Below are 14,173 nucleotides of genomic sequence, written 5' to 3'. Positions count from 1 at the left end.
GTCTCAATAGACGTCTTGAACACCTTGTATTGTGGCCCGAGACCACGTAGACAGACTTCCACCTTGTCATCATCATCTACTGACACACCAATAGATGCAAGGGATTCCACAATACCCTTTATCTTCAGCGTATAGTTATTCATAGACATGCTCTTTTTCTCCACAGTATGAAGTTCATTCTTCGACTGTATCTTACATGCCTTGGTATTTGTTTCATAGAGCTTTACCAAGGTGTCCCACATCTCCTTGGCATCCTAAATGTGCCCAATCATGGTGTCCTGTATACTAATGGAGAGCTAATACATAACTTTCCTGGCTCCCTGGTTCCAGTCTTTAAACTCTTTCACATCTACAGCAGCAGTCGGATTTATGTCCGGTATCTCCGGTGCCTCTTCATGCTCACCTTCTATGTAGTCCCAACAGCCCTTTCCCATAAGGAAATTCGTCAACATGAACCTCCAAGCATGGAAGTTATTCTTATCAAGCTTCTCAGCCACAATCTGGATTATCCCATCATTTGACATCTTGCCAAACACACAATTTTACCAGAAACAGCACTCTGGTTTTTTTGCACAAACTGCTGTATTTTCTGCAGCAGCGGTACTGTAGTACTCTCAAATGTCACAACCAGTGACTTCAATGTGCATACATACACCCAATGGCAACTGTTGACCTCTTTGCAGTACCCACAGTGTCTGCACAATCAATCTGTCTTCCTACAGTTCTTAAAACAGAGTTCTGCAGAGAATCGATGACTTACCCATAGCAGTGCTCGAAATTGCCTGCTTTCTGAAAAACGGAGGTCCAGACGTGCCCGAAATGCAATTTCGGCCTAGAAATTAACGTCCTATAGGATAGTATAGTTGCCCTATAGCTTTACTCCCGCGAAGAAAGCTCCTCAATCAGAGATCGTTTGCCGGTGCTTCCCGTAGAGCTCCCGACAAGGGTGTAGTAGGGAAGAGTAGTTGAAGCTCTTATCCTCGTACCGCTTCCTGTGGTTCTCTTGCTTGCAGCTCAGCCCTTAGCACGAACCAGGCTCTGATACCATGAAAAGATGCAGGGGGGAAGAGAGCTTGAGCTCTTGCAAGCACACACACACTCACAAAACCCTAATAGAGAACACACAAGGTGAGAGGTTGAATATCTTCTTCTTCACTCAACACTCAACACTCAACACACCATATACAAAGATAAGAGAGTACTCATAATATGAAAGGTACTCAACCAATACATACACGGGTTCTCTATAGTGTGAACCCAACTAAATGAGCTGGCGCTATAACTATGCCAGTCTCTAGAATGGCTGTCACATAGCCAGTCATCCCACTGGCCGCATATCACCCATGATCTCACCAACCATGCCAGTGGTGTAAGTGTGGGGCCTATCCCCCAGGTGGGTCATCAGTGTCCACCGCCTCACTGGATGAGCTCGATATCTCAATATGAGACAATCAATATAGCATATTTTAGCTCTTTCATGCCATGATTTATATGCTTACACTTTGCTGAGGGGTGGGATTTTCTTCACCAATCTCTGGCTCCTTCTCATCACTTGTGATGAGCTCCCAATATCCATAAAAGGAAACTCATCATCCTTAACTTCCATGCTTAGAAGTTATTCTTGTCCAGCTTCTACTCGCTCACAATTTGGGATAGACTATCAAAGACATGATAGCTAATTTCTTGGAAGACTATGAGACATGATTACTTGTAACAACTTACCAAATGGTGCTTTCAAAAAACTTCTACACTTATAACAAACGTGCATCTCCAACACAACGATATTATAAACCTATTATACTGCAACTATATGTGAACTAGTCATATATCCATCATGTTACATAATGTCCACCCTTTAGTTGTGCAGGGATGCCCAGACGCTAGTGTGCCATCCTAGTGAATTGGTATCATGGGCGGTCAATTCCACATTAAATACTGGTTACCTAGTGTTATTGGCATAGCTTGAGACCATACTTGACGGGTGTATATTGCTGAGGTGTAACAAGTAGTGCCATGCTTGATAATTGTATTGTGGTCAAGTGAAATAAGTAGACTATGCTAGACAACCGTGCACGCTCGAAGCGTAACAAGTGGTTTATGAAATTGATGTGCCATGCTAATTGAAATTGTAACAAGTTGCAATACACGCCATTTTAGATGAGGTGTATAATGATGCTCTCATCGTAGTGAAACAAGTGGTAAGTGTATGTTGTGTTTGTGCCTATCAACATTTCATATTAGGATTAATTGTAGAGAAGGGTAATTAATTAAAACAACTAATGTGTTTACATTTGTGAGATAGGTGATGAGTAGTGTGCGTGTCGCACATGGAGGATCTTGTCTATATCATTTTGGAATATTATTATCTCATATTATTTTGTTGGTCACGTACCAAAATATTGTACATATTATTTATGCACACTTGTGTGTGGTGTTGCTATATTGTTAGCTCACATATTTTAGAAGATTTTTGATTATTTACACTTAGTGTGTGAACAAGCTAGAGTGTTTGAACTATTTTTGTAAAAGTGAAAAAAGAAAGCCTAATTTTGTACGCACAACTATTGTTAACTCATTCGGGTTATTTATTGAATACAATTTTACAGAATACTCATATCGTGGAAGTGGAGGTACACGCATGAGGGGGGAGATTGTACCCAATCTTGTCTTGATGGTGATGTTGTTCTATCTCTCTTGTTTATGTTATGTTACACTCTTTCATATCAATTATTTGATGCAAGTCTATGCTTTAATCTTGATGTATTTTCATTATGGAATATTTAAATCTCCATGTACCAAAGGTTCTGTAAACAATGATATCAGAGCACGAAAAATTCAAGTATTGAATTTGGGTCATGGAGGTTTGAAAGAAAAATCAAGAAATTGATTTTTACCAAAGGTTTGGCTTGGAGTAACGTTTTGAAGGCTTTTCTTCTATTGTTAAATTTTTGCATAGGAAAAAGGAAGCCTGCAACACAAGGACTACATGTACTTGAGGGATCTATTACCCTTTGGTTTGAGAAGGAAAAAGGGATAAGACATTTAGGAAAATAAGAGAAGATTTATATGAATTTTCAGAGCCCTTGGATGAGATTGAAGATCAAGGGAAAGGAAAGAAGGTGGAAAATCACTCTGCACAAGACCAAAACCACCCTTGTCATTGAAAAGTGGTTTTTGAATTCTCTTCGCCTCTTCTTGATCCGTTTGCATGGATGAAGTCTGCTATTGAAGGAGGATTGAGCTTAGCTTTTGGTGGATTGTTAAACCACTGAGCATGACAGATTTCTATAATGGAGGGCTACCCACAAATCAATTAAGGGAGGAAAAGTAAAATGATTTCTCTTCATAGGCTTGATTTTAATTAAAGTATAAACAAGCTTCAAATTATAAGATTTGGGAGAAGAGATTAATCAAAAGCTTGGGAAATTACTACTGCATCTTCAAGAGGGAAAGTTGGTGCACATTCTTCCTCTTTCTCCCTCACGGCTATGGCTACAGCCCTGCCGCCTTGTTTTCAAGCTTTTTCCAAGCTTAAAGCTTAAGCTTATAAGCTTTTCTTAAGCTTGTTTGATATTTTTTAAAAAAGCTAAAAAGTATACAACCTTTTCAAAATTGGCCCAAAAGTTTGTTGGAAGTGCAGTTCAGCCCTCCCAATATTTTTCAGCAATTTTCAGAATTTTTACAGGCTAAGAAAATCAAATTTTAATCCAAAAATTACTATTTTTAAACTTTCGGAGCCCTAAAAATTACCAAAAATTACCCAAAAATTTTGTATTTTTTTTCTCAGCATTGGCAACAATTTGGAAAGGTTTTTAGAAGTTTACAAGTTTTTGGACTTACACCTCCAGTTCAAATCAAGTAACAACAACGACCCGGACTAGGCTAATTTTAAACAACATATAAGAAAATTTATTACTTATTTCTTTACATTAATTTGTAAATTTTAATTTATCATTATGGGGAGCAATCTCCGCCTTCTATTTAAGACCAACTCAATGCACTTCAAGCTCAGTTGTTGAGTGAGAGGAGACGAAGAGAACTATCTTGAGCGGCGAAAATTTGCTCAAGAAGTGTAGACATGTATCTACAGAGTTTGATTCTTTTTATTTTGAGGAGGATCACATTCAAACGATTGTGCGAGCTACTCTCAAAGATCGAGAGTGTGATTCTTTTGATTCTGAGGGGAGGATCACATTCAAAGGACTGTGCGAGCTACTCTTAAAGATCAAGTGTCTCGAAAGGGACGTAAGCTTTGCAGAAAGGCTTTTACGTTTCAAGATTATGATGGCAAGAAGGATGCTTGCACCATACTTTCTTGGCTTATTCAACTAGATGATTATTTTTTAGGGGAGAAATTCTCTGAGAAGGAAAAAATCAAATGTGCTACCAATCACTTGGTGGTGGACAATGTCGCTTTATGGTGGAACGTCACTAGAACCAGCAAGCGCAAACTAATCAGAGAGGGAGAGATAGCTACTGAGGCAGATTACAGACTTCTTTCGACCAGAGATTGAGCAATCAGGCCAGCAGGCATTACAGCTAGCCCCAGAGTATAGCCGCACCAGAGGTACACTGATTAATCGGGCTATAGAGCTGGGGTGGTCCAGGCGCCCCAAGATGAGAGGCCCATTCCAACACCGACGGAGACTACAACAGAGGATCAGAACCATACTAGCACGGCATGGGAGATGTCCAGTCAGAGTACTCACCATGGAGGACATTGAGGATATCCGCCATCGACCGATGAGAGACATCTTTGGATAGTGATGTATATGATGCTTACCTTTGTTGCTAGAGTTTTCCTTCCCACCATTAGGAGCTCCTACTAGTACCTTACTTTTCCTCATAGTTGTTGTTTCAGTTTCAGTTTCAGTTGTTTAGTTGTTTTAGCTTTTCTTACAGAGACATTGCATCAAATCCACCAATTGTTGTAACCTTTTTGGTCTCATAGGTCATTTTGGCCTTTTGAGGACGTTAATATATCATTTCATTCTCTCTCTCTCTCTCTCTCTCTCTCTCTCTCTCTCTCTCTCTCTCTCTCTCTCTCTCTCTGTGGCTGTACTGTATGTGTGTGTTTGTGTTGTATATTTTCTCCCTCTGTGTGTGTGTGTGTGTGTGAAAGATTGTGTGTGTGTGTGTGTGTGAAAGATTGTGTGTGTGTGTGTGTGTGTGTCTGAGTGTGTGCGTGCGTGCATGTGTGTGTGTGTGTACATCAAAAGAAATACATACCAAAGTCGTCGGTGCCTTGTTGTGTTCAATGGACCGCTGTCAGTGCCTTCTTGTGTTGCTGGACAAATGTTAGTCTCTCTCTCTCTCTCTCTCTCACGTGCACCGTTACAAATAGAATAAAAAATGTGTCATATTTAATATTCATAACTCACACATGTGAATGATCAACATCACACATGTCAGTTATTACTATCACACGTGGACAAATGTCAGTCTCTCTCTCTCTCTCTCTCTCTCTCTCTCTCTCTCACGACGCGGATCCTTACTTGTACATATTCCAACTTGGATACCTAGTTGTTTATGTATCTAGGTGAGTTATTTTTCTACCCTAACTTTATTGAGTTTATTGGGTAGTTATCATTAGAAAGGCATCAATAATTCAATTTCTTTTCTAATGATACACTACTCGGAAAGAGTTATTCCTTGATGTAGTCTCAAGTATATAGAGACAGGTTTTAGTATGTGAAAGTCTGGGTAAGGCCATCTTATTCCTTTTATACAGGATTTTATTCATATTTCCTAGACGGCATACTAGAGAGTTTTCAAATTGTTAAGGTATGTATGGGTGGTATCATAGTGGTATGGGACACTAGTGATCCCTCACATATATTATCTTATGGGATAATTTGGGCTCAAGATTGTTGTTTTGCTTACATCACTTAGCATGTTGACCTCAACATTCAAAGACCATCTCATTTTCTAAATTCACTAGAAGTTGTAGTGTGGGCATTCTCTAGATAAACTTCTTTTATCTATAGCCTTCATATTTTGATGAGGGAAATCTCATCGGCATATTCACTTGTTGAAATCTCTTTCTTTAGAGTTCAAACAAGTTTATCTTATTGTGATCGAATAAAGAAATTTGGATTCTTCCTTTGTTGGCATTTCTTTCTCTAGTTCCGTACTTTAGGTGATTTATATAGTCAACCTGATGGTTTATGGATGGACATATGTGACTCATCGAGACGCTGATGACTCTCTATGTTGATATGGGTAACTTGGGACACTGATAATTCCATGAGTAGATGTGGGTACGTCGGGGCGTCGATGAATCCCTGGTTCTTGCTGTTATAATGCCATGTTTTCCTACTTTATTCCGAATGGTTTACAACGAGGAAACTACTTTGAGTATAAATTCCTCTGATCATCCCCCCAGTAGTCTGATGGGCAAACTGAGCGTATGAATCAGATTGTAGAGGATATGCTTCGTGCATATGTCTCTGGAAAAGCATCAAATTGGAAAAAATATCTTCCAATGATGGAATTTGCCTACAATTTTAAACATACGGCTATTATTGGTTTTAGTCCGTTTATGCTTATGTATGGGTATCAACCCAAGGCACCTATTGATGTCGGTCTTAAGGACATCGAGCTTGATGCATCGAGGGATTTCTTGCATGATATGCAAGAAATGCTGACCGAAGCTCGGGATTCTATCAGGAGTGCTCAAGATAGGGCACGGTTTTATGCTGATAGTAGGGGGATGCTCATCTTGGTCTTTTGAACCAGGAGCATTGGTTTATTTAAAAGTTCCTAAAGATTCTCAGACTTTGTCAATAGAAAAATGCTTGAATTTATCTCCTAGATATTGTGGTCCATTTCGATTTATACATTGAATTGGCACGGTTGCATATGCTATTGCCAAATTTGAAGAAGACAGCAGTGGTTTTGTCTCAGAAGATGACAGTGTGATGACTTAGTATTGAAGGAGAATTACAATAGTAAAGAGTGTCTCAGTAGCATATGTTTGAGCAAAGCACAGAAGTTCAAAGATGATGGATTTGTGCCAGATGATAGGACCTTCATGGAGCTTCAGGACAAATATGGCTATGATAAGTTGAATGACTCCACAAAGGAGTGGATGAACAGAGTAGGAGAAGATAGCAAAAGTTCTATTAACCTTTGGTGGTAAGACCAACTATTTGTGACAGATGAGACTCAGGTTCTCTCTCTCTCTCTCTCTCTCTCTCTCTCTCTCTCTCTCTCTCTCTCTATGTGTGTGTGTGTGTGTGTGTGTGTGTGAAGAAGTGATATGTAGATTTATGTTTTCTTAATTATTTTGTATTGCAGAGTACGTTTGAAGTCAATGACGAATTCTTACAGCAACAACATAAAAGGGAGTACTGTGGTCGTCGAGACACAACTCTCTCTCACTACCTACTACCCAAATTGTCTAAGGCAAAGATGATAATCTAACACAATGCCATAAGCCAGGAAGGGAGTTTTAAATTTTTTATTCAAGGCATTGTCCCTGTTTCTAGGTGGAACAATTATTCCTAAAAGTTATGAGAAGATTATTTTTATAGAGAAGTCCACTTCCTTAGAAATTTTTGGATGCTACCCTGGTTATGCCAACACCCGAAGGGGTTACTTTCATACCTATGCTGCAGTAGCATTGTCTCTAGGCATAGATAACCCACAAGAACTAGAAGAGTACGGCAAACACCGTTTGCTAAGGTATAAACAAAACCCAGAACCACAAGAATTACAAAAGTCATTAGAATGGAAAGATACATTGTAAAAGACGTGTTACATCTATCTGTCGAACGATGATTAACAAAAATCTTTTATTCTCTCCATTTATTTTGTGCTTGTATGGCATCCGAGCTTTTAAATGCTTCGGAATGCTTCAATCTCTTCCTTTCCATGTCTCTGAGTCTCTGCATATTAGTTTGGATGACCTTAAGGTTTCTTTTTTGTGTAGTTGTTGCAGTATCCTTCTATAGAACCATTGGAACACTTCTTGTAGACTGTTTGCCTTACATTTTCCACCACCATGTTGTGTGTTCCTGAAATATGCGTTTCGAGTCATATAGTGTGATTTCTCAAGCCCTTGTGTGTTCCAAATGCTAGGATCTCTATACTTGTTGATAAAGTAAGGCATGTGGTTGTAGAGAATATGGTGCATAAGAAAACATACAATAATGTAAGTTGTATCGAGGGCTAGGAAACAAGAGTAAGCTAAAAACATATAGTGTGTAATGTTGGTATCAGTCCAAGTAGATCTGAATGTTTGTAAGTTGTTTTGAAAGCTCTTTTTGTCTTGCTTGGGGTAGTTGACTTTCTCACACATTTGGAACAGAGTATCAATTGAACACCAAACATCTACTTTGACATTCCTTAAAGTACCTTCATGGTATTTCATTGCATTATGCAACTTTTTCCACTGTTGGGATTCGATTCCGCTTGTATAGATTGTTGTATAATGCAATGGGTTTGTGTTGCTGGTTATTCATTGGCCTGGGAAGAAATTTTCTTGCCTTAACACCTCCAATAGAGGGCTTCATTAGAACTTCCTTTTCATTAGATGACTTTTTAGTGTCCTTTAGAATCTGGACATTACCTCCATATAATCCAATTTCAGATAGCACCTTCTCTAATGCACGGATGGCTTCTTTCCTCTCTGCTACATTCTTGATCTTCCAAGCAAAGCCAATGTAGAGATATACTAGTTTCTCTCTATGATACAGCACAAAGCATGAAGCGTGCATATATGCACATTGGAAAGAGGAATCTCAAAGACTGGTTTAAAGTTCTCATCCAAAATTTGTCTGTTCGGTGGTCATCTCCACCACTTAGAGTCCATTACCCTTGCGAAGTCCATGCAGTAAAGGCATGGAGACTTTGCATTGGCCCCTTTGCTGCAATTAAATAAGCACTTGAGAGTCTTCAAGTCACCTGCAAGATGCCATTGAACTTGAAAGTCCCTTCTTTTCTCTATATGGAGCATCCTGGTTGCATTCATTTGTTCTTTGATGAGATTGGGGATATGTGTATGATGAAATACCCAAAACAAGGATTCATGGTCCTCTTTCTTGACCTCAAATGAACCTAGCCACCAGATGTTTGTCTCAAACTACACGCTAAAATACTTTGGATCATCCCTATACTGCAATTAGAAAGAGCCCTATTCATAAGTGTTATTGACCCTTTCCATCTTTTTCTCCTTGTTGATAATCTCGCACTCATCAAGCTTGATGACAAGTTGAAGTACACCTCCTGTCTCCTCAAATGTAATATCATAGAACTCTACCATTCTCTTTTGCAAGAGCTCCAAGTCCATGAATATATTGTTGTGTTCATTGTAGAATATGCTGCCACCTTCTCCCTTAAACTCTCCTACAATGTGGTATGAGTGAGCAACATAGTGAAGCTATTTAATTACTCCCTATGTTTCCAAACTTTTGTAGGTGTTGAAAGTGGCTTTGCTTTAATGCCTTTGGCCTCAAGGACTGATGACACTGACTTCTGGATGGCACTATAACCCTTACGACTGACTCCACTTGAATCCACGGCAGATTGAATATCTGCAACCGAAACTATATTGTTGGTTACAAATTCATCCACTATATCTCGTTAAACCACCTTGAACTTCTTCTCCTTTATCATTTCTCTTGCCATTATTGATATTACTAATGATTTCAGTTACTTTTCTGGATTAAGATTGGGATTGGTATTCTCTTTATCACGATGTATGACAACCCTACAAATACAACACTACTCATTACTAACATAGAGAACATGTAAATCACAAAGCAGCCCCGCAAATAAAATAATATTAATTACTAACATAAAAGACATGTGAATGGGAATGCATTGAGTGCAATCTTACCTTATGGCTTTGTTACATTCCCGTAACGCTGCTACGGGCATTACCACAAGAGGGGACGGCCTCTGGCTCACCACCCAGCCATAGAGGAAGAATGAGGATTGCCCCTCATCCCCCAGGCTATATAGTGTGTGACCTGCCGTCCACACTAGCCTGGCCGCCCATGACTCCGCATGGGCGTCCTCTCCCACTGAACCCCGGATATAGCCATCCGGTCTGCCGTCGGTCACAGGCGTTACAGCCTACGTGACATTACCCCCCCCTTAAGAAGAGTTTTCGTCCTCGAAAACAAACTGGGGAAACCTTTTGGAAATTGCACTACGGCGTTCCCAGGTTGACACCTCCCCATCCCTATCTGTCCATTTAACAAGTACCTCCTGGTACACTTTATGTCGGGCTTGTCTATCTCGATACCCAAGAATCCTTTCCGGTTCGTGTGGTATCTTTGGTGGCTCTATCAAGTCCACCAAAATCTCTGGAGAAACTGCGTTCTCTAACCCGTGAACTGATTTCTTCAGTTTACTGACATGGAAGACAGGATGGACTTGAGAACTCTCCGATAACTCAAGTTTATATGCTACGTCCCCAATCTTCTTAAGGACCTCGAAAGGACCGCAATATCTAGGAGAAAGTTTATCACACTTTCCCGTTTTCATGGTTGCTGACTACGCAGGAACCTTTAAAAATACAAAGTCACCTTCTGCAAAGGTCACTTGTCTGCGTCCTTTATAGGCAAATGTTTTAGCGCGATCCTGTGCGCTACGAATGCTCTCGCGTGCAGCTTTGAGCATATCATTCATATCTTCAAGGAAATCCTTGACAGATTGAATCTTCTCCTTTTCTAGGCCTACAACCATCGGAGATCTCAGCTGGAATCCATACATTAACATGAATGGTGTAAATCCAGTCGTTGCTGAAAGCTTGGAGCTGTTATAAGCAAACTCCAATATGGGCAAATATTCTTCCCAATTTGATTGCTTCTTATCAACATAAGAACGCAACATATCCTCGAGTATTTGGTTAACTTTTTCAGTCTGACCATCAGACTCCGGATGATCTACCGTACTCATACTCAGAGTAGTATCCAACTTTTTGAAGATTTCCCTCCAAAAATGACTGTTGAACTTTCTATTTCTATCCGATACTATATCTGCGGGCAGGCCATATAGCTTGTAGAGATGTTCAATAAAGAGTTTTGCCAACTCTGGCATTTTTACAGTTTTTCTTCGTGGCAATAAACTTTGCTATTTTAGTTAACCTGTCCACTACCACCCACACCGAGTCATTCCTTCGACTCGTCTTGGGTAAACTGGTAATGAAATCCATGGAAATGCTTTCCCATTTCCCTTGAGGAATCTCCAGCGGATGGAGTAGTCCTCAAACTTTAAGACGTTCTGTTTATTGACTTGGTACTTACTGCATTTCAGCACATAAGTTTGGACCTTTTAAACAAACTAGGCCAATAAAAATGTCTTTTTACTAGTGCATAGGTCTTCTGAATCCCAGGATGACCCGCACTTGGACTATCAAAACTATACTTCAAAGGCTCGGCTAGCCTCTCCGGACTAACTCTCGCCTCGCTACCCGCCGCACCTACGGCCAGTCTCTCCGGACTAGCATTACGTGCCGGCGAGGAAGGTGGGCGAGGCTGTGACAAAGTGTGTACGCGTACAGCGCGCCAGACCTCTGTAAAGACATGATCATGCTCACACAAGCCATGATTTGGTATTTCAACCAAAACCCCAAGGCAAATTTCATGCCTTGATTTTGCATCATGTCATTAGCACAGAAGCTAATGTGCTGTGGAGAGCACTCTAGTAGCGCAAGTTCTTAGACTATGCTACTAGATATTGGTAGACTACGCTACCATGTTGCTTCACCAACTTGTTAAAACTTCTCCTTGGAAAGCTCTACGGCCAATCTAATCATGCATCACAAGGATTAGTTTCAAAGTTGAGAGATACTTTTCTCTTAGAGTAACGTCTTTGCACAAGCATATGCTCTAGAATCTTGTTGAGTTTCTAACTACCATCAATCTACGGATGGTTAAACTCCACTCTAACTCAGAGTAAATGTAAGTTTTAAAGATTTCCCTTCAAAATAACAATCAAACTTCCTATCTTTATGCCATACTATATATGCGGGTAGACCATATAGTATGTGGAGATGTTTGATAAAGATTCTTGCACCACTACGGGTGTCTGGAGTTACATCCAATCACTTACAACTCTGTGTTGCTATTACCAGACACATCCCTTCCACTATTGTCTGGACTCACACAACTATTCCAGTTTATGTGATATTTGAGGATATCCCTCCTTTTCCTCAAGAAAGGTTTTTTGTCCTCAAAAACTGTACTCTGAAGCGGACTACGCGCTAGTGTCATAGGTCCAAGAACAAATCTAGACCATGTTTAATACATATGTTATATTCTTGAGTCCTTCCAAGAAACTTTTAAACATCTTGCAACGAAGATGTGGTATAGTGTCTACGCACATATGGTGGTACTATTGATAAACTGCTTTGCAACAGATCAGTGGTTTCACACTTGTAACAAAGTGCTTCATTGTTGCATATTACTACCCTTCATAAGCGGTTACACACTTATGAATCATTTGGGTGGGTTGTACCATCTATCAAGAAAAATTCCAAACTACTAATAACCACATTATCAATCCACAGATAATGACCGAGCTTGCTGCGAAGCCATAGGTTGCTAGATAATTGATGGTAATTACACACGCTCAATGTCTCATTACATCATACATTCAATATAAATGCAAACATCACAGTACTTCGTGATGATGAATTTAGGAATTTCATCCTATCCCTGTTTGGTGTTGGTATGAAGTATAACTATGAGAATATTATTTGCTGCCTCCTCATTATAGCGGCAAAGCTACCTACCCATCACAGGTGGCAATCTCTACCAAGCTATAACCAATGACAAGCAAATAAACGAATACTCTTGCAAGAACTTCATAACCATATCTCACACCCAATTCATAATCACTACGGATTAAATGCCAGGGCTTGCAAAATTGAATGTTGTCTGATAGGTAGAGGGGATCATCAAACTACGGATGACCTCGACAACTCACTAGGACTAGTGACGTGTAACTTTTAAGTTACTCCACTCTCCTTGCTTATTCATACCATCGAACAAATCGGTCCCTCAATTTGAGCAACGTCAACATATTTATGAGTACCTCGATACTCATGGATTGTGGTTCAGTAATTTAAAATGTTGATCTAGAGTATCTTTCACTCGAGGATCTTAATTTTATTAGCAGCTATGTATTAGTAGTGAGTAACTACGTACCCACTATCATCACACTAGTAGCTCCATACTAGTCTGTGAGTAACTCCGTACCCAATGGCGTACCTCCCCCGAGTGGGAGTACCATATACAACCATCTATAACAAGATGCTGAAGTCACTTGCTGCTAAGAAGTGACTACACAAATTGACCCCTCCATTGCACATTGCAGTACAATCTCTGGTATTACAACACGAATTTTTGGACGTCCTTATCATAGAGGTCAACTTAAAAACTAGTGCATAGGTCTTGTGGAGTCTCGGCTGACCTAACCACACCACTGGTGACTTCTTACAAAAAATGTGGCGCCGAAGTCACCACCTATGTACTTTAACTCCGTAAAGTACATGGTCTTCATCTCTCATCTATGGAAAGTTGTAAAACATTCGTTTCGATGGATTTTTATCACCCTAAAATTATTGTGCACTATTTTAGTGTGAAGAGCTTTTTTCCTGGGTACCATGGTTCACCCCAAGCTCATCTTTTGCTAAATTCTCTGATTTAACAAAAGATATGTCTGCCTCCGAACACTCCGGTTCAGCCCCAGACTTTGAGTTTACTTCTTAACACTCCGGTTAAGTCAAAACTCACCAGATACAGTAGGATTTACCACTAAGCTCTCCGGCTTAGCCTTCTATCCTAACTCAGCCCAAGTTTATGTACACTTCATATGTCGGATCCGATACTAACAACAACCAGGCTCATCTGGAGTGAGATACTACTCACTATTGCCATGTAAAACCTTATTAAATCCTAGAAATGCTCCACTCATTCCTAAGGGGTCATACGACTTATAGGGTTTACACGCACATGAACTTTGTAAGCAAAATAGCCTGTCATGCAATATTACAATTGCTTATGTAGGAAAGTAATATATTTTCCAAATTCAAATGGTAGCAACTAAAATGTGCTCACAATCGCACACTTATGTTGAACATAGGTAAGACTACACTTGCAAAGTGCTATAGGGCGTCCCCCATGCATGAAACTGTCCAACCAAACTAGTCTTAATGCAA

This window comes from Cibotium barometz, chromosome 11, assembly GCF_041138505.1.
Source record: "Cibotium barometz isolate CiBa-2024 chromosome 11, ASM4113850v1, whole genome shotgun sequence".
Taxonomy (NCBI): Eukaryota; Viridiplantae; Streptophyta; class Polypodiopsida; order Cyatheales; family Cibotiaceae; genus Cibotium; species Cibotium barometz.
Note: the sequence above shows the minus strand (reverse complement) of the source record.